This window comes from Ochotona princeps, chromosome 17, assembly GCF_030435755.1.
Source record: "Ochotona princeps isolate mOchPri1 chromosome 17, mOchPri1.hap1, whole genome shotgun sequence".
Classification (NCBI taxonomy): domain Eukaryota; kingdom Metazoa; phylum Chordata; class Mammalia; order Lagomorpha; family Ochotonidae; genus Ochotona; species Ochotona princeps.
Genome location: NC_080848.1, coordinates 31,604,211 through 31,629,850, shown reverse-complemented (window position 1 = coordinate 31,629,850; position 25,640 = coordinate 31,604,211). Strand labels below are relative to the sequence as shown.

Sequence of the window (25,640 nt, the reverse complement as noted above, 5' to 3'; positions counted from 1 at the left end):
CTAGCCCTCTTTGTTTCAACCAGCTACTCTAAAATTCAGACATATTCCATCCATATTCCTTCTTTTACACTAGGCAGGTTGAGAATTACACATTTAGCACTTATAAAAGATGCTAAATTTGAACTAATGCTATACCACTTGAGATTTTGTAAGAAATGAGAAAATGAGAGAATTAAGAAAAATACAAGTTGTTCTGTGGTTAAGTTCTTTCAATGTACGACTCAAATAATTTACCACCAAAAGATATTTATAGGCTTATGTTTTTAGGGGTGGTCAAACAGACATTTAAGTGTATACCCACTGTTTTACCTAAACAGAAAAACATAATGATATTTATAGCCCACAATTTTTTCCTGCAACAGATCTTAACATCATAAACAAAAAAAAAAGTGTCCCCTGAGCAAAAAAAAGTAAAACTAATTCTCAGGATTCTGTATGTACTCTTCTAAACCACACACAAACAGGGAGGAACTGCAGCCGGAGCAAGGTTCAAGAAACACTCCCAGGACCCAGCGCAGTAGCCTAGCGGCTAAAGTCCTCGCCTTGTACATGTCAGGATCCCATATGGGCACCAGTTTCAATCCTGGAAATCCAGCTTCCCATCCATCTCCCTGCTTGTGGCCTGAAAAAAACAGCTGAGGACAGCCCAAGTCCTAGAGACACTGCACCCACGTGGAAACCCAGAGGAGGCTCCGGGCTCCTGGCTTCAGCTCAGCGCAACTCAGGACATTGTGGCCACTTGGGGAGTGAATCATTGGACAGAAGATCTTCCGCTCTGTCTCTCCTCCTCTGTATATTACAATTTTCAATAAAAATTCAAAATAATCCGTAAAAAAACACTCCCAGCTTTATCACTATTTCATTTTTTTTTTTTTTTTTTACGATTTATTTTATTGGAAAGGCAGATGTACAGAAAGGAGGAGAGAGAGGAAGATCTTCCGTCCAATGACTCACTCCCCAAGCGGCCGCAACGACCGGTGCTGCACCAATCTGAAGCCAGGAGACAGGAACTTCCTCCAGGTCTCCCACATGGGTGCAGGGTCCTAATGCTCTGGGCCATTCTCCACTGCTTTCACAGGCCACAAGCAGGGAGCTGGATGGGAAGTGGAGCAGCCGGGATTAGAACCAACGCCCATATGGGATCCGGGGGCGTGCAAGGTGAGGGACCTTAACCACTACGCTATTGTACTGGGCCCCACTATTTCATTTTTTTAACAAGGATATATGCAAATAATTTTAACAGCTTTAACTGTTAAAATTGTTTTAAAAAGTATAAACTTGTTTAATAATCTTTTCCCTTTTATCTACTTTCCCACCCCATTATCCTAAGTAATACTAAGTAATTCTTTTTTTACCAAATTAATCCTATTTATGTCCACATCTTTTTTCTGAGTCAACTGGCAAACTTAAATTTCCAGCAACCAGTGGCTGTCTCATCTTATCATTAAAAAATTGCTACATCCTAACCAGCCATTTTCCAAAATCTCAAAACTTTATTATTTTTTTAAATATTTATGTATTTGAAACCAAATGACAGAAAAAGAATCAGAAAGATCTTCCATCCATCTGTTGATTCTCTTTCCAAATGACCACAATGGCCAGGACGGGGCCAAAGTCAGTAGCCAGAATTAAGCCAAGACCCTCTTGTTGGGGGGGGTGGCAGGGATCCAAGTACTTGAACCATCATGTGCTGCCTCTTAGAGCATGCAGTAGTAGCAGTCAGAGGAGAACGGAGTGGGCCCAGTGCTTTGGCTCACTGCTAACCTTACAAGCACCAGGATCCCATCTGGGGATGGATTCATATTCCAGCTGCTCCACTTCGCAGCTGCTCCACTTCCTTGCTTGTGCTTGGGAAAGCAGCAGAGGACAACCCAAAGCCTTGGGATCCTGCACCCATATGGGAGACCCAAAAGAAGCTCCCAGCTTTGGATCAGCTCAGCCGCAGCAATTGTGGCCATTTGGAAATTGAACTAGGGAAGGAATATCTTTCTCTCTGTATCTGCTTCTCTGTAAATCTGTCTTTGTAATAAAAGTAAATAAATATTAACAACAAAGAATGGAGTCAAAACTGAAAGTCAAGCCCTCTCACACGGGGTACAGGTGTCCCAAGCAGACTCTTTCCAGTTATGTTAAATACCTGCCCTACAATCTCTCTTTTTTTTTTTTTTTTTCAAAAACTAGAGTACCTACCATTTAAGAAACAGAATATGGACGCCAAACATCTATCATCTAATGACACAGAAATTAACCAAGAAAATCGAAGTCAACTTTAGGATACACAACAATCAACTCCAGGGGTACTTGAGAATCAGCAGGGTGCTGACTGAAAATGATCATTTCTCATCCCAGTCCCTCACTTGGAATTGCCCAAGTGGAGGGATTCCCCAGAATCCCAAACTGTCATATATATCACTCTCCCTTGAGCAATTCTAATGCAGACTTGGCCCTGTCTTATTTTACTTTTTTTTTTTTTGAAAGATTTATTCATTTTATTACAGCCAGATATACACAGAAGAGGAGAGACAGAGAGGAAGATCATCCATCCGATGTTTCACTCCCCAAGTGAGCCGTAACGGCCCAGTGCGTGCCGATCCAAAGCCGGGAACCTGGAACCTCTTCCGGGTCTCCCACGCAGGTGCAGGGTCCCAATGCATTGGGCCGTCCTCAACTGCTTTCCCAGGCCACAAGCAGGGAGCTGGATGGGAAGTGGAGCTTCCGGGATTAGAACCGGCGCCCATATGGGATCCTGGGGCTTTCAAGGCGAGGACTTTAGCTGCTAGGCCACGCCACCGGGCCTGTCTTATTTTACTTTTATTAACCTTTTTAAGAATGCAGTGACTCGTACCTTTTTCTTTTAAGATGTTTTAAAATTTTTATTGGAAAGTTAGATATACAAAGAGACAGAGAGGAAGATCTTCCATCCATTGATTCATTCTCCTAGCGGCTACAATGGCCAGGGCTGCGCAAAGCCAAAATCAGCAGCCAGGAGCTTCTTTCGGGTCTCCCACATGGGTGCAGGGTCCCAAAGCTTTGGGCCATCCTCAACTGCTTTCGCAGGCCACAAGCAGGGAGCTGGATGGGAAGTGGGACTGCCAGGATTAAAGACTCCTGTCCCACTTGTGTGCCCTGAGCACTGTTCAGAATAAAAACTTTTTTTTCCCCAAAGACCACCAAACTACCCCAGGAGTCACCCCAAGCAAGTGCCACACGTCACATGCTTCATCACACATCACTTGCCTCACCTCAAGAACCACAACAAACCAAACTGTATTTTGCTGCCGGAATCATTATTTTCTTCAAGCCTCCACAGACAATTATCCTAACTTCTATTAAGGATTATAGCTGTCACCCACAGTCTTGTTATACTGAGACATTTTCACACCTGGGATGCAATACAAAGGCCTTAATGAAATTTTTATGACTATGAAAATTGAAGTTCACTTGACTCAACAGAACAGTCCAATAAAAGAAAGAACAAAACCTCCCCTCCAAAAGGACAGGTTGAAAGTAGAGGCTTTTGACTTCCTGATAAGGTACTTTCACTCAGAAATTCAAACCATGATATGCTGTATCACTCATATGTCTTGAGAGCGCCCAGATGTCAACTTATCGCCACAGCATCAGCCGGCACAAACTTACTGGAACATTTGGAAGCACAGACGTGCTGTATAACATGGCCTCTCCTGGGAAACAAGGGCTGTCGCCATGGCAGAGATCACTACATCTTAGGGCCAGAAGGACCAGGCAGTCTTTTAATCTTTAACAAGCCACTTTCATGTTCAGATACAGGAACTGGCACTGCTGAGGCTCAACCAGCTGCACGGCAGTTTGCTACAAAACAGCTGCTGGGCTGCACAAGGGCATGCCAACCTAGGCCGTCACTGTAACAGCAGCTGCCAGAATCTGTTCTATAATATCCCCGTGTGGGCACTATGTTAGACACTACTGTATAATCCTTCCTAGCTCTGGACGGCTATCCAGTATCAAACGTCTAGCCACTGCCTACCTCAAGCAGCAAAGACTAGGCTGTGGTGCGGCAGGACCTGAAAGGGCAGTGAGCACGCAGAAGGGAGACGCCGACACCGTCAAGCCCAGGCTGAGGACCTGATGACAAGATTGAGGAGAAGGAAGTCTGCAATGTGATCAAACTGCTACCTTGAGCAGCTCATCTCAGAAACCTGTCAACAGAAGACTTGGAACCATTTGAAGAGTGTAATTTTCTATACAAGACTGTTCCTTATTTTTTTCTCCCTGGGGCTGCTAACAATACAGAAGACAGGCAGGGAAAGGGCCCCAGCCATGAAACTCCATCAAGAAAACCACTGTAATAGCTTCATCACAAAGTGACTGTGGGCTCAAGTCCCCTTACTTCGCCTCACTTAACAAAGATACTACCATTCAATTCCAGGTTCTTGAATTCATGACTTCTATTATCTCAGGATTTCTGCTCCCTAAGCACACAAAACTCACACAAGTCCCTCACGCACCAGTCCTACCTCCAACAAATCGAGCTTATTTAACTTTCACCCTGGTTTCCACTAAAAATGCCACAGGATTAAGTTATCTTTGTTCATATCTGCTAGTCCATCGGACCTTAGTCACCACATTTCATTGTGAAGGGTGATTTCTAGCTATGGAAATACAAGGATGCCACAGCACAGCTAAGATGTCCCATCAAAGTAACCAAAAGTAATGGGAGAGGAGTCAGAATGAAGACTGCACTGTGCATTTCAGCAGCATTTACAAAAACACTCCCTCTGACTAGTGGCCCATAAGCAGACAAATATCCAAAGAACAGTGTGCATTCACTGAAGATTAATGTGCTGGGACCACCACATTGGCTCAACTGGCTAATCCTCCACCTCCAAGCGCAGTATCCCATATCGGTGCCAGTTCACGTCCTGGCTGCCCAACTTCTCATCCAGCTCCCTGCCTGTGGCCTAAGAAAGCAGTAGAGGATGGTCCAAGGCCTTGGGACCCAAGACCTGGGAAGAACCAGAAGCTCCCATATCCTGGCTTCAGATCATCTCAGCTCCAGCCATTGTGCCCAATTAGGGAGTGAACCAGCAGATGGAAGATCTTTTTCTTTCTCTCCTTTACTCTATAAATCTGCCATTCCAATAAAAAGTCATAAAACAAAACAAAAAAGATCATGTCACAATGCTCACTTACCAAGGGAAAGGTCCCAGCATGAATTCAAACTGCATTAATTGTACTGAAATGGGTAGACACAGCCTAGCACCCAGCACTCTACTAATGTACTTGAAAATAAAACTAGAGGGCCCGGCGGCATGGCCTAGCAAATGAAGTCCTCGCCTTGAAAGCCCCGGGATCCCATATGGGCGCCGGTTCTAATCCCGGCAGCTCCATTTCCCATCCAGCTCCCTGCTTGTGGCCTGGGAAAGCAGTTGAGGACGGCCCAAAGCTTTGGGACCCTGCACCCACGTGGGAGACCCGGAAGAGGTTCCTGGCCCTGGCATCGGATTGGCGCGTACCGGCCAGTTGCGGCTCACTTGGGGAGTGAAACATCAGATGGATGATCTTCCTCTCTGTCTCTCCTCCTCTCTGTATATCCGGCTTTCCACTAACAATAAAATCTTTAAAAAAAAAAAAAAAAAAAAAACTAGAAATTTATTTCAACTGAAATTTATGTAATACAAATAAATCTTATTTCCTTAGGTCTTTCAAAAGTATCCATTCATTATATAACACACAAGAGTTAGACAAAGGGCCTGATGAGGTGGCCTAGAAGCTGAAGTCCTCGCCTTGAACACATCGGGATCCCATATGGACGCCGGTTCTAATCTCAGCAGCTCCGCTTCCCATTCAGCTCCCTGCTTGTGGCCTGGGAAAGCAACAAATGACAGTCCAAGTTCTTGGAACCCTGAACCCACATGGGAGACCCAGAAGAAGCTCCTGGCTTTGGGCTGGCTCAGCCCTGACTGTTGCAATTACTTGGGGAGTGAAGCAGCAGATGGAAGATCTTTCTCTCCTTATCTCCTTTTCTCTGTAGATCTGCCTTCCCAATGAAAATCAACAAATCTTTAAAAAAAATACACACATACATACATGGGTACTTCAAAAGTTCATGGAAACATGTATTTTTAAATTTGTATTATTATTTTACCGGAAAGGCAGATATACAGAGAGGAGATACAGAGAGAAAGATCTTCTGTCTCCTGGTTCACCTGCCAAGTGGCTGCAATGGCCAGATCTAAGCCGATCTGAAGCCAGGAGCCTCTTCTGGGTCTCCCATGCAGGTGCAGGGTTCCAAGGCTTGGGGCCATCCTCTACTGCTTTCCCAGCCCATAGGCAGGGAGCTGGATGGGAAGTGGAGCAGCCGAGACACAAACTGGTGCCCATAGGGCATCCCGACACATGCAAAGCAAGGACTTTGGCCACTAGGCTACCGCACAGGGTCCAGAAATGTGTACTTCGAAAAAATAATGCATAGATTCCAAAACTCTTAATTTCCTTTTCCATGAACTCTTTGAAGTACTCTCAGTACAAAAACACAAAACATGCATGTATTAGGATGTCTACAATCATTTTAACACTAAGTACTGGGCCTAGCGCAATAGCCTCGTGGCTAAAGTCCTCCCTTTGCACGTGCCAGGATCCCATATGGGCGCCAGTTCATGTCCTGGCGACCCCACTTCCCCTCCAGCTCCCTGTTTGTAGCCTGGAAAACCAGTTGAGGATAACCCAAGGCCTTGGGACCTTAAAAAAAAAAAAAATTGCTTCTTGGCCTTTTGCCTAAGATCAAGTGTGAAAAAGAAGTTCCCACCTGCAAAAGTCACACCCAGTCATGATTACATTTCCATTATATTTCTGAAATAGGGGCAGAGAAGAGACAGCTGCCTGCTAGGAATTAGGGATGGGCTGGGGGAAGAAACGAGTTTAACAACAAAGGGGTAGTACAGGGGAGATCTTCGTGGGAACAGAACAGCTTTGTGTCTTGACTGCAGTGGTATTTACACAAATCTCTGATCAGATGTCAGAGAAGTGTACACACACACTCACACACACAACAGTGTCAGTCTCCTAGCTTTCATACTGTACTGTAGTTAAAACAATGTTACTACAGGGGGAAATGAGGTGAAAGGCACATGGGACTGAGCACTATTTCTGCTGCATTAAGCAACATTATTTCAAAATAGGAAGTTAACAAAAAGTGCAATTATTCAGTCAACTGTTCAGCCACCATGGGGAATTTAAAAAGGTGAATAAATATAAAAAGCAGCACAGCAGGGACCAATGCAGTGGGTCAACTGGCTAATCCTCCACCCAGAGCACAGCATTCCATTCGGGCTCCAGTTCATGTCCTGGCTGCTCCACTCCCCATTGCAGCTCCCGGCTTGCGGCCTGGGAAAGCAATGGGGGATGGCCTAAAGCCTTGGGACCCTGCCTCCACATGAGAGACCAGGAAGAGGCTTTTGGCTCCTGGCTCCTGACTGGTTTAACTCTGGCCACTGCGGCCATTTGGGGAGTTAACCAGAGGACGTAAGACCTCTCTTTTTCTCTCTCTCCCCTTGTCTCTGTAAATCTGCGTTTCAAATAAAATAAAACCTTAAAAACATATATATAGCATAGCATTTTTCATACTACTTTGCAACCTCTGCTTCCAAGCATGGATCATTGCAGGCCCAACTAGCTGGCATGCGCTCAAGCATTATCTATGCCCTGTCCCTATCCCTGGCACTTCTACTTGAGCTCAGGGTGTCAGAAGGCAGAAGCCACAACCATGCAAAATTCTCACTGTAACTTCTCCTGGGTGGGCACTTACAAGTACAGTGCTTGGTAGAACAAACACCTGAAAACCACAGCAAGCAGACACACAAACTGTGGCTGATGTGGTCAGAGGTGAGGCACACCTCACCATGCCAGGCTCCTTACCTCAATAGTTTTTAGAAAAGTCTCAGTGGCAGTTTCCAAAATCTGACGTGGCTGGTGAAAATATTAAAATGATGTGCCTCCTCTTTGGCTGAGCCCGTCCTCAGCATGTCACACAGCCCAGAAGCACAACAGCTGCCAAGCAGAGAACTGTGGTTCACTCTGTGCACTCAGCAGGGCCTCTCAAGAGTTCATCATTGTTTACTCGACTAATACCAACTATACTGTACAGTAATGTGTGTATCTTATGTAGAAGTCCATTTGTTGGAAAAGACAAACAGGAAGATGCTAAAAAAAAAAATAGAAACTGAAATATTGCCAACAGAAGCTATCAGAAACAACCCACGCAAAACTCTGCAACTTCAGCTCAGCAGGCAGTCAAAAGTGCAGTGCTGAACAAAAACACCTGCAGTAGCAGTCTCAAAATCACAAATCCTTCTCCAACCTGCTGCTTTAGCCGTTTGGCCAAACGTGCTTTCAAGAGTGACTGACATACATCAAATATACTTATAACTTGTGATAAACTATAAACTAATCCTTCAATGCTAACAGTAATAAAAAAAAACAAATACTGCTAATATTTTTTAAACTGCTTTCCACACACAGGGGGGGTCTCTGGGTAAAAGGATCGTTTTAAGCCTGCATTCTAAAACGGACCTTACTTGGAAAGACTAAGTCTTCAGACTGGATTACTAGATGAGCCGATGGCGGGAGGCATCTGAGCAGTTGAGCGCACACCCTTTCCAGCCCAACACCTTGGGTTCCATGGCTGTGTGGCATGAGGTCCTCTCTGGAACCTGCGCAGCATATCCACCTATATGCAACATGGATGACAGTACCTACACATCTCCCAGGGAGGATTAACTGAGTTAACAGAATGGAAAGCCTCTAGCACACAGAAAGCACACAATACACAGGTCACCCAGGGCACATAATATTATAGGTCCACCACGGCACAGAGCAGTATTACACAGCGAAAGAAGGTCAGGTTTTTGATCAGTCTGCACATCAAATTTTCTTAGACACATAAACAAAAGCAAGTCTTCCTCTAACTCTTACCCAAGGAAGCAGACAGCTTCATTCAGAGCAAAGTGTCATCTTACACAATGGATGAGTGAAACAAACCCTGCAGAGCACGCCCCTGCGGTAAACATGACCAACATGAAAGGACATCCACCACCAAATGAAACATTCAAAGTGACAATGCAGGACCTTCTTGCAACAGCCTTTCATGTGCTCCACTCCCCTCCTAATCCAGGTTGCCATTTCCAAAGCCCTCTGCAGACGGATTTCATGCTACGTACTAGTCACTAACTAGGAAAGGAAGACCAGAGGGTCCACAGCAGCCCTATAAACAGCACCTCCTTAGTTAAAAGGAAGCAGTTTGTCCCAAAGATGCTTAAAGAGAAAAGGCCTAGGAGTCCACACAGTGACACAGCAGTTAAACCCCTGCTTGGGACACCAGCACCTTATACATCTTACTGGTGTGTCTGGGATCAAGCATTAGCTTCTCCACTTCCGATCTGGCTCCCTGCCATATGGACAGACAGGGGAACAGACTTCCTGACTCCCTGCTTCCTGGCTTCAGCTGGTCCAGCCTTGGATGTTGTGACCACTCGGGGAGTGAGAACAGATCAAGATGTCTCTCTTCACATTACCTGTGTGCATGCACGTGTATGTGTGACTGTCCCTTGCTCTGTCATTCAGCCTTTCAAATTAAAAAAAAAAAAAAAAGTGGAGTGGGGAGATGCAGAGCAAAGAGAGTCTCTGCTTAAATAACCTAGACAATTGCAATAACTTTCTTCCATTTCTAGCTATCTGAACCATTCAGGGAACAACCATAGACTAAAATCAGACATACAAATTGTTTCCAGAAGTGTTCATGCTGCTCTAAAGGCCCTGATACAGCCTGTGATGTAGCCAGTTGCCTGAGGAGCCATAGGAGCAGCACTTCCTCACCAGGGCTGCTTCAGAACAATTGAAACCTTCCGGGTGCAAAGTCCAGACACAGGAAGTTGTGTTCCCTGCAAACATCCAAACAATTTCATTATTGTTTAACTACCAAAAGAACAGCTCCAATAATCTATCAAGTTTGACATTTCATCCAACTAAGCAACTAAGCAAGGACAAAAAGCATGCATGAAGGGCCCTTCAAATTAACACTACTTCCTATATGGTAGCCACCAAAATATTGCTTCTTGCTAGACGACTTCTAAAAGGCTTCGAAAGCAGCAGACACAAACAGGTGCATTAAATAAACTGCACAGCACAAAGTTGTATTTTATGTTTCTCGTCTTTTAACATCTTTATTGTTTGTGAGTTAAGCTATCAAGACAAGAAGTTGGAAATGACTTTCCAGTGTATTGTCAAAAGAGGTGAATATACTGGGACCAGCGCCATGGCTGAGCAGCTAAAGTCTTCGCCCTGAATGCACAGAGATCCCATAAGGACAACGGTTCTAATCCCGGCAGCCCTGCTTCCCATCCAGCTCCCTGTTTGTGGCCTGGGAAAGCAGTGGAGGACAGCCCAAAGCCTTGGGACCCTGCACCCGTGTGGGAGACCCGGAAGAGCTCCTGGCTCCTGGCTCCTGGCTTTGAATCGGCATGGCACTGGCCGTTGCAGTCTCTTGGGGAGTAAACCAGCAGATGCAAGATACTTCCCTCTGTCTCTCCTCTTCTATATATATCTGACTTAATCAATAAAAAATATAATAAATCTTTTTTTTAAAAAAGTGACTATACCTACTGGCCCAACTACCAAATCCAAGATAATTCACTTTTTTTATGATTTATGTTAAAGGCAGATTTATAGAAAAAGAGGGAGACACTGAGAGACAGATCTTCCACTCAATGGTTAGGGTTGGGCCAAGTCAAAGCCAGGAGCCTGGAACTCCAATCAAGTCGCCCATGTAGGTGGCAGGGACCTAAGCACCCAGGACATCCTCTGCTGCTTCTCCAAGCACATTAGCAAAGAACGAGATGGGAAGTGGAGCAGCCAGGACTTGAACTAGTGCACTCAAGATGGGATGCCTATGCAGCAGACAGCAGCTTAATTTGCTGCAGCAAAATGCTCACCTATCAATTTACTCTTCAATAAACTAAGGGTAAATAACCCATATTTAATCCCCAAGCACTACTAAAATTGGGAGTTCTAGGACCTAGAATGGTAGACTAGTGGCTAAAGTCCTAGCCCTGCACATACCGGGATCCCATATCGGCTCATCATTAATGCATCTAGAAACATGAATGGAAGAATGCTCAAATCCATGGGTTCCGGTCAGCCAGGTGGGAGACCCAGATGGTTTCCGTTTCCTAGCACCGGCTTGGCCCAGGCCCAGCTGTTGGGGCTATCTGAGTGCGAGCCTTAAGATGGATGGATGGAAGCTTCACATTGATTTATTTTCTTTCTCTCCATAACTCTTTCAAATAAATACATACATCTTCAAAAATAAATAGGGGCCCGGCGGCATGGCCTAGTGGCTAAAGTCCTAGCCTTGAATGCCCCAGGATCCCATATGGGCACCAGTTCTAATCCCGGCAGCGCCACTTCCCATCCAGCTCCCTGCTTGTGGCCTGGGAAAGCAGTCCAGGACGGCCCAAGGCTTTGGGACCCTGCACCCGCGTGAGAGACCTGGAAGAGGTTCTAGGTTCCCGGCTTCTGGTCCTGGATAGGCATAGCACCAGCCGTTGCGCTCACTTGGGGAGTGAATCATCAGACAGAAGATCTTCCTCTGTCTCTCCTCTCTGTATATCTGACTTTGTAATAAAAATAAATAAATCTTTAAAAAAATAATAAAGTAGAAGTCAATCTTTAAAAAAATAATAAATAAATCTTTCCAAAAAAAAGTCAGATTTACAGAAAGAATGAGACAGAAAGATTTTCCATTAACTGGTTCACTCCCCAAGTGGCTGAAATGGCAAGAGCTGGGCTGTTCTGAAGCCAGGAGCCAGGAGCTCCTTCTGGGTCTCCCCCACAGGTGTAGGGTGCTAAGGCTTTGGGCTGTCCTCACTGCTTTCCCAGCCCATAGGCAGGCAGCTGGATGGGAAGTGGAGCAGCCGGGACAAAAACCGGTGGAATGGGATCCCGGTATGTGCAAGGAGAGGACTTCCAGCCTTGGGGAGTTCACCAGCAGATGGAAGATCCTTCTCCCTCTCTCCTTCTCTCTGTAAATCTGCCTTTTCAATAAAAATAAATTTTTGAAATGATTTATTTTACTGGGAGAGAGAGAGAAAAAAAGAGTATCTCCCATCTGCTAGTTCACTCCCCCTGTGTCCGTAACCGGACACAGCCCCAATCAGAAGCTTCCCCAGGGTCTCCCATGCGGGCGGTGCAGAAGCACATGGACTCGAACCACATCCTACTGCTTTTACAGGATTGGAAGTGGAACAGCCAGGACTTGAACTGGTGCCCATATGGGATGCCAACACTGCAGACGGCAGCTTAACACATAATTCTACAACAGTGGTCTCTGAGAATTTAAAAAAAAAAAAAAAACAATTTTTAATATCTAATATAAAAATTATTTTAAGTAAAATAAAAAAATATTTTACAGGGGCTAATGCTGTAGCATGGCAGATAAAGCCACGCCACCTGCAGTGCAAGCAACTCATACACGTGTCAGTTGGAGTCCTGGTCACTCGCTTCCAATGAGCTCCCTGATACTGAGCAAAGGATAAGACTTGGACCCTTGTACCCACGTGAAAGACCCAAAAGAAGCTCCGGGCTTACTCCTGGTTTAAGATCAGCTCAGCTCTGGCCACTGTGCCCATTCAGGAGGTAAACCAGAAGATGGAAGAATTTTGTCTCTAACTATGCCTTTGAAATAAATAAACAGTTTTAAAAATGTTTTTTGTTTTTTTTAAAAAAGATTTATTTTTATTACAAAGTCAGATACATATGTAGAGAGGAGGAGAGACAGAGAGGAAGATCTTCCGTCCGATGATTCACTCCCCAAGTGAGCCGCAACAGGCCAATGCGCGCCGATCTGAAGCCGGGAACCAGGAACCTCCTCCAGGTCTCCCACGCACGTGCAGTGTCCCAAAGCTTTGGGCCATCCTCAACTGCTTTCCCAGGCCACGAACAGGGAGCTGGATGGGAAGCGGGGCCAACAGGATTAGAACTGGCACCCAAAAGGGATCCAAGGGCGTGCAAGGCAAGGACTTTAGCCGCTAGGCCACGCCGCCGGGCCCTAAAAATGTTTTAAAAACATGAACATTTTACCAGCAGTAAATGCTTTGACATGATGCTCATGACACTAGAATTCTGACTGTCTCAAACAAAACTAGATGCTTATTTTTGTGTGGTTATTTCTTTAAAAAAAAAATGGGACAAGAAGAAAGATTTGAGACTGCAATTTTTAAATATTTCCACAAATAACAGTGTTAAATGCCTGCACATCAAATAAGACAAAATTAGATATAATTGTCAACATATTTTCATTTCTAATATTAATTTTGGTTGCATAAGACACTTCTTGGGGCCCAGTGCAATAGCTCAGTGGCTAAATCCTCTCCTTGCAAGAGCTAAGATCCCATATGGGCACCAGTTCCTGTCCAGGCTGCTCCACTTGCCATCCAACTCCCTGCTTCTGCCGTGGAAGAGCAGTGGAACAAGCCCCAAAGCCTTGGGGCTCTGCACCCATGTGGGAGATCCAAAAGAAGCTCCAGGCCTCAGATCGGGTCAGCTCCAGCCATTGTGGTCACTTTGGGGGATGAACCCAGGTATGGAAAATCTTTCTGTCTATCCTATCAATTTGATCTGCCTTTCAAAAAAAAAAAATTTAAAAAAAAAATGGGGGGCCCAGTGCAGTAGCCTAGCAAATGAAGTCCTCGCCTTGAACATGCTGGGATCTCATAGGAGCACGTTCTAATCACAGTGGTCCACTTCCCATCCAGCTCTCTGCCTGTGGCCTGGGAAAGCAGATGAGGATGGCCCAAAGGCTTGGGTTCCTGCACCCATGTGGGAGACCCAGAGAAGGCTCCTGGCTCCTGGCTCCTGGCTTTGCATCAGCTCAGTTCTGGCCACTGCGGCCACTTGGGGAGTGAAACAATGGATAGAGGATCTTCCTCTCTGTCTCTCCTCTTCTCTGTATATCTGACTTTGCAATAAAAATAAACAAAAATTTTTATAAGGTTTTTGTCATATAAATTCAACTTAGGCATCTGACAAAAAAACCACCTGGAGGTGAAGCTGCAGGACCACTATCATTTTTCTGTCCCCCACTAACTGGTGAATTTACAGCCACACCTCCTCAAGCAGCTGGTATACAACTGTGTCCACAGTCCAGGGGGCCAAAAAACACTCAATGACTCAATGGGCGCAGGATCATGTGCAGAGTCATCTGGAATGCTCCTCCCAGGCCCACGCCAAGGGCAAAGCAGGAAGGCGAGTGCCCTTGGTCAAGCTCTCCAGGGACACTGACACCCTCTCCCCACCCACTTGGTAAACAGTGCCTAAGGTATCCCTTCAGCCTGGACAGAGAATGATTTTGCAAATTCTTTCCTTGACTACCACTGAACAGCCAAAAATGATACCTCAATCTGACTTTTTTTTTAAAGATTTATTTATTTGTTTGTTTGTTTGTTTGTTTGTTTATTTATTTATTTCAAAGTCAGATATACAGAACGGAGGAGAAACAGAGGAGAAACAAAGATCATCCGGCCAATGATTCACTCCCCAAGTGAGCGCAACGGCCGGTGCTGCGCCGATCTGAAGCCAGGAGCCAGAAACCTCTTCCGGGTCTCCACGCAGGTGCAGGGTCCCAAAGCCTTGGGCCGTCCTCAACTGCTTTCTCAGGCCACAGGCAGGGAGCTGGATGGGAAGTGGAGCTGCCGGGATTAGAACTGGTGCCCATATGGGATCCCGGCACGTTCAAGGTGAGGACTTTAGCGGCTAGGCCACGCCGCCGGGCCTGATACCTCAATGTTATACCCGAAAGGTAGCAATAAAAGTAGAAAAGCAGAGCTTGAGGGACTATAGACTGGGTAAATCCTTGTCCCTCAAAAGTACTCCTCCCTGGGTCCAGCTCAGTGGCCTAGCAGCTAAAGTCCTCGCCTTAATCCCATGTGGGCACTAGTTCCAATTCCAGTGGCTCCACTTCCCATCCAGCTCCCTGCTTGTGGCCTGGGAAAAGCAGTTGAGGATGGCCCAAATCTTGGAACCCTGTACCCTCTTGGAGACCTGGAAGAGGATCTGGGCTCCTGGCTTCGGATTAGGGCAGCAACAACCATTGCAGTCACTTGGGGAGTGAATCATCGGACAGATGATCTTTCTCTCTGTATATCTGACTTTGCAATAAAAATAAATCAATCTTTAAAAAAAAAAGTGCTCCTCCCTGATACCTAGTTTTAGCCCCAAACTGCTCCTCTCCAACTGTAGAACCCAAATTGTCTCAACAGCCGTTCATCTCCTTCCTTCTTCTGAGAGCCATCCCTGATACATGGATCTCTAACTGAACCTGAGCCTACCCTGCAAAGCCTTCAAAAACATTTTACCTCTTTCACCAAAGTAGAACACTCCTCTGGCTCCCATTTTGAGATAAAGACTTTTCATATCCTGGTTAATCTTCCACACCCCGTAAAACTATAATCTGGCAAGGTTAAGAGAGGGTACAATTCAACCAAATTGAAACTGGCTATAGACCAAAGTTAAGACCCAGAAAAGGACTGGAAGTCAACACAGATGAAGCTTGCTTATTTCTCAAGCAAGTATTTTAAGAATCATGAAAGTAAAAAAGCAGATCTGCTGAAAATTAGGAGAAGGAAAATACTTTTTCCTATATATTTTAAGATAAAACACATTTCATTCACGTGCCACTAAGTCTGGACCTGTGTGATCAGCCCCTTGACTGGAAAGATTTCCCAAAGCGAATGAAAAGAGAAAAGCAAAAGGGTGGGGGTGGGAAAAGGCTCCACTTGAGAAAGGCATTTTTCCCCTTTCAAATCTTTAAACACAATCCAGCAGTTGCAAATAAACAATGGGGCTGATTACTAATGAATGGCACTGAACTTGGAGGCCAGCAGAGAGCCTCCAGTTGGTCTAACTTTCTGTAAATTTCAGGATGACACAGCAACATTTCTTTAAAGAGGATCCTGACAATTACAAGGTTTGTTTCAGCAACACTCACTGGCTCTAAGTAGTTCAAATCCAGATGAGCTTCCCCACTTTTAAACAAGCCTGCTGGAAAATAAATGGCTGACCCAGGGAGCCTGAGCACTCCATAACCCAGAGATAATGAAGTCTCAGCTTTATATGTAATTTTAGAAAAAGCAGCTGAACACTATGCTGGTAGATGCAGGCTTAACCTGTAGCACTGGAGACAGGCAGCTTTAAAAAAAAAATCAAGCACTATCAGCTCAACAAAATCAAAATTCAAATCTACTCAAATCTAGCACAAATCTAGGCTACCTGGCGTGGTAGCCTAGTAGCTAAAGTCCTCTCTTTGCATGCACCAGGATTCCATGTGGGCACTGGTTCCTGTCCTGGCTATTCCACTTCCCATCCAGCTCCCTGCTTGTGGCCTGGGAAAGCAGTCACTGACGGCCCAAAGCCTTAGGACCCTGCCCCCACGTAGGAGACCTGAAGAAGCTCCTGGCTCCTAGCTCCAGATTGGTTCAGCTCAGCTCTGGCTGTTGTGGCCACTATGGGAATGGATCAGCAAAGATCTTTCTGGAGTAAATCTTTTTTTAAAAAAACAAATCTAGTACATGGGGACAGCAGCTGGAAAAAGTTGTTAGCATAATGAGGTTTAGCTCTATTTTTTTTTTTCGGCTGTATATCTTTAGAGATGACAATGGGGAAATTACCAGAACAAGGTCACTTTTCATTTAAAAATTTTAAAAAGGGTTAGGAAGATTTAACAGAGATGAAAATGCACAACTCCAAGACGTCAGCAATCTGGTGAGAATCCTGCAGGAAACTAAGGGAGTATTACAGTAATTAAATGTTGCGTCTCCTGGAGAGTTACTTGCAGTTCCTAGAAGACCAAAGCCGATTCTGTGAAACCTGTCATAGAAAGATTGTGAGGAGGATTTGCCAGGCATCACAGCCTTAGTTTCACATCAGACCTGCAAACACTATGATCTAAAAAAGAACAGGACGATTTGGGAATTAAATAGTACTGCTTATCACATTGCAAAAGTCCATATGCTCATGTAACTATAATAGACTTAGGAGGTTCTGAAAATTACATATATTTCCTCAAAAGAAATGTAGCAAAAAGTATAATCACAGGATAAAAGGCCAAACACCATCTCTTCTGAATGCCTAAACAGCCAATGATGTGTCTTAATATATTAATTCTATAGAGACAGACAGACTTTTAAGGGAAAGTTGAATAAGACATCTTAAAAAATGTACCCTAGGGCCTAAATCCATTCAACTGGCAATAAAATCACCCCTCAAAAAAGTTTTATTCAATATCTAGTATTCTAATTTTCCAGCTGCCAACAGAAATAAAAAAGAGCGGAAGTTAAACTAATTATGTCAGCAACACAATGAACAAAACTTTAATTGTATTACACACTAGTTAGACATTTACTGAACAACACAAAGCCTGCAAGGGTAGAACTTCTTTAGAATATCAATTATTCCCAATCAATATGACAGAGATTAGTCTGTTTAGGCAATAAGCAGACTCCTGGTTCAGATATCAAAATTCAACTGACATAATTCAATATTAAAATACGTAAGAAATTAGTTACTAAAAGGGCTTTAAACCACTCCTTGATTTGCATACGCCCTATCGTTAATAGACCCTTTAAGCCAGTATTGCACTAATCAGCTTCATTAACATCCCGCCCACAAAACGGCCTATTCATTCAACTGGGAGACAGGTGTTAGCAACCAGCAACCTCTTGTAGCCTACAGTTCTAGGGGCCCGGCTTGAGATTACAAGGACATGATTGGCAAATCCAAAGGAAGGGAACTTGCAAGAGGGCAAAGAAGAAGGAAAGGAAAACAAAGGGAGATGCCAAAAGTAAGAAGAAAATAGATGTCAGATGTTTCTAACCAGGCCACCCTCAATGCCACCTAGCCTCATCAAGCTACAGGCTCAGGTCTAAGTACACACAGAATTTATATGTTATGAATTTTTCCCTGCAGACAGTAACTCTGGGGAGGTGCCAACACTCCAGTCATTCTGAAAAAATAATTGTAAAGTATTACTAATTTTCTATGACTCATCCTTCTTGCCCATAGGCTCATCCTGAACTTTAGTCCTCAGTCTTCCCCTCACTTTCCGAAACAGCTGACTAAGTAGATGTTCCCAGAAAGAGATATTATAAGGCTGGATTTAGAAAGATATCCTAAGCCTACAGAATACATGTACTACGAGAAAGTGGAAGAAAGGATATTTATTGATTTGAGTACAATGTATAAAGAACGTTTTTCTCTTTTAATACTCACATTTAGATTTCCCCTATTTTAATCCACATAAGAATCCTACCAGACACTGTTTTCATCTTGCAGCAGAAGAAAATGTAGCTACCAGAAGTACTTGCCTAAGGTAGCGTTAAGAGACACACAAAGTGGACACCTCAGTTCAAAACCGACTTTGTCTATTCTCAAATGATCAGGCTTTTCCTAAATTAATCTTCTAACGTACCAAGTGCCCACTTCTGTTTTAACTCAGCTGGTTCTGCATTCCAGTTTTTCTTCCTTCTAGGAATTCAGTAAAGGGTTGATGATTAATGTAATGGAGCATTTATTAAGCACCTGTTATTTTCTATAAGGGCCTCAGATGTGTAGAAATGAAACTGACAAGCTGGATTTACTTTCAAATCCTACAGACAGAGAATTCCTAGGCATCACTAGCCAACACAGATCATAACCACATCCCACTACCTTTCCAAAGCTCCAGTTGGTTCCACATTATCATTGATTTGTCCACTCAGGAGGTAACGGAAGCCACTTTCACCAAAAACCTCCCTCATGACCCCGAATTGATAATACAGCAGAGAGGGACCTCAATGTAAAAGTAATTTACATGCAAGTTATAAAAGCTCTTTGTTATCTGTCATGACTAGGAAATGGACTATTTTAGCAAATCAAACATCCTGGGTGGTATAATGATGCTGTTAGAGGGCTTACCAACTTATAAAGAATTTCAAGGCATACATAAAATTTGTTTTTTGAGGTTTTAAAAAGAAGAAGAGAAACAAACCTCAACTTTCAAAGTTCCTTAAGACCTGACGTCCAGCAGATAAACATGTATGCATACAGGGACGCAGAAAAACCACAGTTCACAAAGTTGATTGTCTATCCAAAGCACTTGGTGACTGTTTTGGAAGCAAAAGCCAGAGGGGCTTTTACTTACCCACCTCACTTACCCACAGGGTTACAACCTCCAGGAGGTGGAGCTGGGCAATCTGCATTTTCAAAGCCTGTCCAGGTGACTCATCACAAACCACTCAGGACTGAATTTTTCTGGGAGTGACTGGCTGTTAGGAACTCCAAGCAATACAATAGGCTTAACAACAATACACTGGAACCTTCCTTTACTGATTCAGGAGACTAAAGGAATTCCCCACGTCACTGGGTCATCATTCACTAGCACTCACTGTCCTGGCGAAATCAGAAAGGAAGATTTAACACAGACTGCCCATTGGTGGAAAGCTGGAAACGCCACTGGCTCTGTTTTACTTTCAAAGAGCCAGTTCTCTCCCCCGAGGAAACACAGATTTTATGAAAAGGAAAATGTTTAAAAACATGCAAGACTCTTAACCAATTGCTTAGCTCCACTTCAGAATGTCAACAGGCCCAAATGCATCAATAATGTAGAGCATTCAGCCAAATAAGCAAAGCGCAAGAGGAACCTGGTGAAAGGGTAACAGGATCAAACTAAAACTGGTGCAACGAGATTAGATATGAACAGTGTCCTGATGGCCACAACCCCCAAGTCCTGCAAACAGACTCCTCCCTGAGACTTCACCATCAACTTAAACTTAGGTATCCCCACTAAACTCTAAATTATAGCTTATCTCTTGCATAGGAATTATGATAGTCTAAAGTCTAGATGTTAAATCCTCTCAAAACAAACACTATGCCCAAAACACTTCAAGTTTGGTTAACCTATTACTATAACAATGTCAGTATTAAATATTCTACTACAAGAATAAAAGTCAGCAAAAATTTACATCATTATGGAATTAATTGACATAGTAATGAGTAACCAATATGTTAAAAGTAAATGCGGGTTCCCAGCCACCTTCTGTGACCACCTCACCTATACTTCAATTTTAGTTTATACACAACATATAACATTCAAAACATAACATGTTATACATAACATCATATCATCTTAAATTAAGGCAAACATGTGGTATTTAACCTTTTGGGATTGGCTCATTTCCCTTAGCATTATGGTTTCCAGTTTGGCCCATTTGGCCACAAAGAACTGCATTTTGTTTTTTTTAATAGCTGAGTAGTATTCCATGGAGTAGATGAACCATAGCTTTCTTATCCAATCCTCTGTTGATGGGCATTTTGGTTGTTTCCATGTTTTTGCAATTACTGATTGTGCTGCTATGAACATAGGAGTACATGTTGGTTTCTCATAGAACAAGTGTTCTGGATATATTCCTAGGAGTGCTATTGCTGGATCATACGGTATGTTGAATTTGAGTTGTTTGAATATTCTCCATACTGATTTCCATAGAGGCTGTACCAGCCTGCAGCCCCACCAGCAGTGGAGTAGGGTTCCCTTTTCCCCGCAACCTCGCCAACAAGTGTCTTTGGTGCTTTTATTCACGTGGGCCAGTCTTACTGGCGTTAGGTGGTACCTCATTGATGTTTTAATTTGGATTTCCCTTATTGCCAGGGAACTTGAGCATTTTTTCATATGTTTATTTGCCATTTGGGTTTGTTCCTTTGTGAAGTGTCTGCCCATTTCCCGTGCCCATTTCTTGAGTGGCTAAGATGCTGGACTCTATGTTTGGTATACGCTTGCAATGGGGAAATCTCAACTGAACTTGAGCTGTGGTTATGCAATAAGGTGGAGGAATCCACCATGGTGGGAGGGTTTGGGGAGGGGTGGGGAGAACCCAAGTATCTATGTAACTGTGTCACATAATACAATGTAATTACTGAAGTTAAATAATAAATAATTGAAAAAAAAAAAAAAAAAAAAAAGAAAAGAAATACATACAAAATAGAGAAAAAAAAAAAAAAAAAAAAAAAAAAAAGAAAGCAAGTGTTATAAAAAAAAAAAAGAATAAAAGTCAAGGTGGAATTAAATCTTCCTAATGTTCTTCAAGGATATGCAGGTGCTTTCATGGCACAGCAGCAACATATACATCATCAGAAAAGCTGCACAGGCCCGGCAGGAAGGTACAGTAGGCTAGGCCTCTGACTATGGTGTCAGTATCCTGTATGGGCACCAGTTTAAGTTCTGGCCACTCCACTTGTGATCCAGCTCCCTGCTAATGGCCTGGGAAAGCAGCAGAGGACGGTCCTAGTCCCTGAGTCCAGGCACCCTCAGGAGAGATGCAGAAGAAGCCCCAGACTCCTGGCTTCAGCCTGGCCCAGTCGTGGCTGATGCAGCCATTTGGGGAGTGAACCAGTAGATGGAAGTGCGTTCACGTGCTGGCTCGCTCACTCGCTCGCTCTCCCTTCTCTCCATAATTCTGCCTTTCAAATAAACATAAATAGATCTTTAAGAATCTTGTCAGTACAGGAGAAGGCTTTTATCCCAATCCTGAAGACTCCCAGATCCTCACCAAGGAGCACCAAGGACTACATCCCTACTACCAAGGAGACCACGGGGAAATGGAGTGCCTTCGGAGACCAAGAACTCTGAGGTCAACCACCCCCATTTGGATCTACACATGGGATGGAAGAAGCCTAAATCCTGCCTAGCAGGTTCCAAGGTCATCGGAACAACAACCAGGATCCCTGAGCGGTCCGCAGAAACAGAAGAACAGTAAACTTCCTTCGGGATTAGGGAGAGGAGCTTTCTCTGGTCCTTGCCTGCTTCCAACTTTGGGTCCCCACCCCCTCTCGTAATAACCATCAGGAGCGCTCCAGAAACCCCTCAAAACAAACAAACAAAGCTAGAATAGGTAGACAGAGAACAACAAGGAAAGCTTAGAACCAGACAGGAAACGGTCAGTGGGGATACACTTATACCTCGCTGGGTGGGACACAAAGATTAGTTACTCCTCACTGGGGTACGGAAGATTTCTCTGCACACCCCTCCTAAACATGCTCACCTAAACTGTTGACATATATCCTGTTAGAATTATAGAGTTAGACCACCAGAAAAACAGCCAGGTTCAGCGAAATCATGCTTCAATGCTATAAACTGCTAAAGACTAAAATTAAAATAGGCATGAGACAGCTGAATAGCAATCTAAGCCATTTTAAGGTGTATAGAATATGGTTGAATGTAAACCAAAATTGAAAATTCTATGAAGAAGTCACAGGTTGTGGTTGAGAACCTGCATTTTCCTATTAACATATTGGTTAGTCAATACCATGTCAATTAATGCCATAATGTTGTAAATGGTTGGAAACATTATGTTGGGACTTTTAATTGATTGGAATGATACTCTGCCGGCTCTACCTTCAGACCAGAGATGGTCTCACCAAGAAACCATTGAACTTACCAGGACAATAAGATGCTGGACTTTTTGCTTGGTAAATACCTCCAATGAAAGAATGTCAACTGAATTTGAACTATGGAAATGCAACAAGGTGGAGCAATCCACCGTGAGGGGAGGGTTTTGGAGGTACGGGGGGTATCCCAGTGCATAAAAAAATGTATCACATAATGCAATGTAATTAGTTTTAAAAAAAAGGAAATGCAGTAAAAATATGTTAAAAAAAAAAAAAAAGAAAAAAAAAAAGAATCTTGTCAGTAAATAAAACTGTCTTCTTACAAGATGTTCAGTGGAAAACGCTTTTTTCACTATTTCAATGGCCCTTGAGGAGCCACTCCTATCAGAGAGAACTAAGCCAAGCTATGTAAACTACCTAGGTAAAAGTTTCAAAACTAATTGTGCAGTTTTCTGAGGGCAGCTTTCTCTTGTATGTCTTATTTTAGCAGTTAATGGAAAGATTTTATCCTCGAACCCCTTGATCAATACGGATGCTTTGAGCGGGTGGCTCGTCCTAGATACACAGTGCGCCTAAACCTCCCCAAATGACACACACAGGCAAGTGATCAGTTAACCCTGTCATTTCTCTGCACTTACCACACATTATAACCAAACTTTTTCAGACTTCAATTACACCTTAAAAGAAACTGTCATTTATGAATTGCACTTTCAAGTCCAGAATTAGGAAGCACGCTAGTTTCAGAAAAAACATACGCCAACACCCATCTCCCTAAATGCAAAATATCAGACAATCAGGGAAACAGAATCAAAAACAGAGTCATCCAAAAACAAGTTCCAGCTCCCAGTCCTGGAACTCTACAAGCTCACAGCCCAGCAAGGCGGTGTTGGCTCCCATTCCTAGAAAAGCGATGCGGGGGGCGGGGGGCGGCCTCACCCACTTGTCAGTAAATGCAACTGTCACTGGGAGACCCACAAGAATTCAAACAGTTGTACCAACAGTGGGGACAGGAAGTCTCTGTCCCACAAACCACCGCTCACGGGGACACAGAGGAACTTACTGGTTTCTTAGAAGGCCACTGGCAAGCGGGGATGTTTGATCATCCGTCAGCCCAGCCTTGAACGCAAAGCGACAGTTGTAGGTAAAACCGTTTCCAAACTGACCACAATCCTTCCCCGTGGCAGGCCAGGAGGGGCGTGGGGCACTCACTCTTCCTTCATGACACCAGCACTTTTTTCCCCTCCTAGAACAAATGACTGATCAACAAGAAGCAGAAAAGTGCACGGTTGTGGGTCACTCCAGGCAAGCCTGAAATCAAGCTGGGGGCAGACAGATGCCAGCGAGCCTGTCGCCTGCCCTGGGCTAGCCAGACTGCCCCGTGCCCGGTCAAATGTCTCCTGGGCAGCCAGCTGCAGAGAGGCCCCAGTGCCCTCTCTGCGCCTTAGTCACCGCCGCCCAGAGCGACCTCACACCGTCCTCACAGAGGACGACTCCCAGGAGAGGGACGCCGCAATCCCAAACTTGATGCAACCTCCCAACTCCAAACCTCCCTCCTGCAAGCAGCCACTCGGGCTCTTCCACCAGCCAAAGAAGGCCAGCAGGCTGCCGCGGACCTGCCTCAGTGTCCAGGGGCCGTAGGAAGCAGCACCCTTCCCTCGCGCCTGCCGACAGGACCCGCAGGGCTGAGGCGCTGGGGAAGAGGCGGAGAACCACGGCCCTGGTTACCGCCCACACAGGTGAAACGCCTCCTCTCCAAAGAACTCCTCCCGAGACAGGTGTGTGGAGGCTGCCCGGAATGCCGGCGCTTCCGGTGAGGAAGGGGCTTCAGCCCACCCGCGGCGGGCATGGGGAGAGCCGGACGCCCCGCCGACGAGGGACCCACACCGCAGCCCGCAGGGCGGCTGAGGCCGAGGCGCTGCCCCCGATGCTCCCGCCGCACCCCACCTCCTCACCTGCCGCGGCCGCCGGCCCAGCCCGCACCTGGGAGGGATCCCGGGCGGCTGACGCCTCAGGCGGGGGACCCACGGGCTTCGCCGCGCCGGCCAGTCCAGCGCTGAGGGGCGCCCGGGGACGGTGGCGACATCCTCACGGGCGGCCCCAGGAAGTCGCCCCCACCACCACCCAGCCCCCCGGCGGCCCGGCCCGGCCGCCCCGCCCCTCGCGCGGCCCCGCCCCCTCGGGGAGAGCGCGCGTCCGCTCCCGCGGCGCCGAGCCACCATAGAGAGGAGCGGGCGCGCGGCGGGCTAGAGCGCGGCCTGCGCGCGCTCCCCCTGGCGGCGGGGACGAGGCTCTGGGAGGCGGCGCTCCCCTGGTCGCAGCGCGGGCCTCGCCGGCTCTCCTAGGTCAGGCCAGGCGGCTGGAGGCGGCCTCAGCGTCCAGGTGCCGGGTCTCTGCGGAGCTAGCAGCTAGCGTTCAGCTTGGTCACCTCGATCGAGTCTCACCATCGCTGGACTTGAAAGTTGCCTTGATGCTCAAATCCCTTAAGTCCCGGCTGCTCTACTTGCAATCCGGCTCTCAGAGGATGATGGCTTAGGTGCTTGGGCCCCTGCAAATACGTGGGAGACCCAGGAGAAGCTCCTGGCTTTGGCTTTTGTGACCATCTGGGGAGTGAAGGAACGAACCAATAGATCGAAGTTCTGTCACTCGTAGAAGTAAATTAAACTTACACACACAAACACATGGGCCCAGCGCGGTGGCCTAGTGGCTTAAGTCCTCGCCTTCAGAGCGCTGGGATCGCTATGGGTGCTAGTTCTAAACCCAGTGGCCCCGTTTCCCATCCAGCTCCCTGCTTGTGGCCTGGGAAAGCAGTCAAGGACGGCCCAAAGCCTTGGGACCCTGCACCCGCGTAGGAGACGTGGAGGAGGTTCCTGGCTCTTGGCTTTGGATCAGTGCAGCTCTGGCCTTTGCGGTCACTTGGGGAGTGAGTCATCGGACAGAAGATCATCCTCTCTGTATATCTGACTTTCGAATAAAAATAAATAAATCTTTAAAAACACATTCACACAAAGGTTTGCCTCTTTTTCATCTCCGTGTCTCTTAGCAATGCTATGAGCAAGCCATGGTTCGCCTGTTCACTGCTGAGGACTTTAGCATTTACTAGGTTACCTTACCAAGGTCACAGGCATTGGAAGCCAGGCCTAGGCAGCAGAACTCAGCCTCTGGCAGACATTTGGAGCAAAGCTTTACATCTTAGC

The 25,640-nt window shown here is 45.4% G+C and overlaps 1 protein-coding gene across 3 annotated transcripts in view; it reads right to left on the bottom strand.

The window, feature by feature from the left end:
* The window catches only part of RFFL (ring finger and FYVE like domain containing E3 ubiquitin protein ligase), an 83,179-nt gene extending 58,577 nt beyond the window's left edge, over positions 1 to 24,602 (bottom strand). Inside the window, exon 1 of one of the 3 annotated variants that reach the window (XM_058676048.1) lies at positions 24,399 to 24,602. The gene's annotated coding sequence lies outside the window, so the exon portion shown is untranslated. Of the gene's footprint in view, positions 1 to 23,506; positions 23,781 to 24,398 lie in introns of those variants that run through there. The other 2 variants (XM_058676051.1, XM_058676049.1) reach the window with 2 other exon arrangements.
* Positions 24,603 to 25,640: the final 1,038 nt, after the last annotated feature.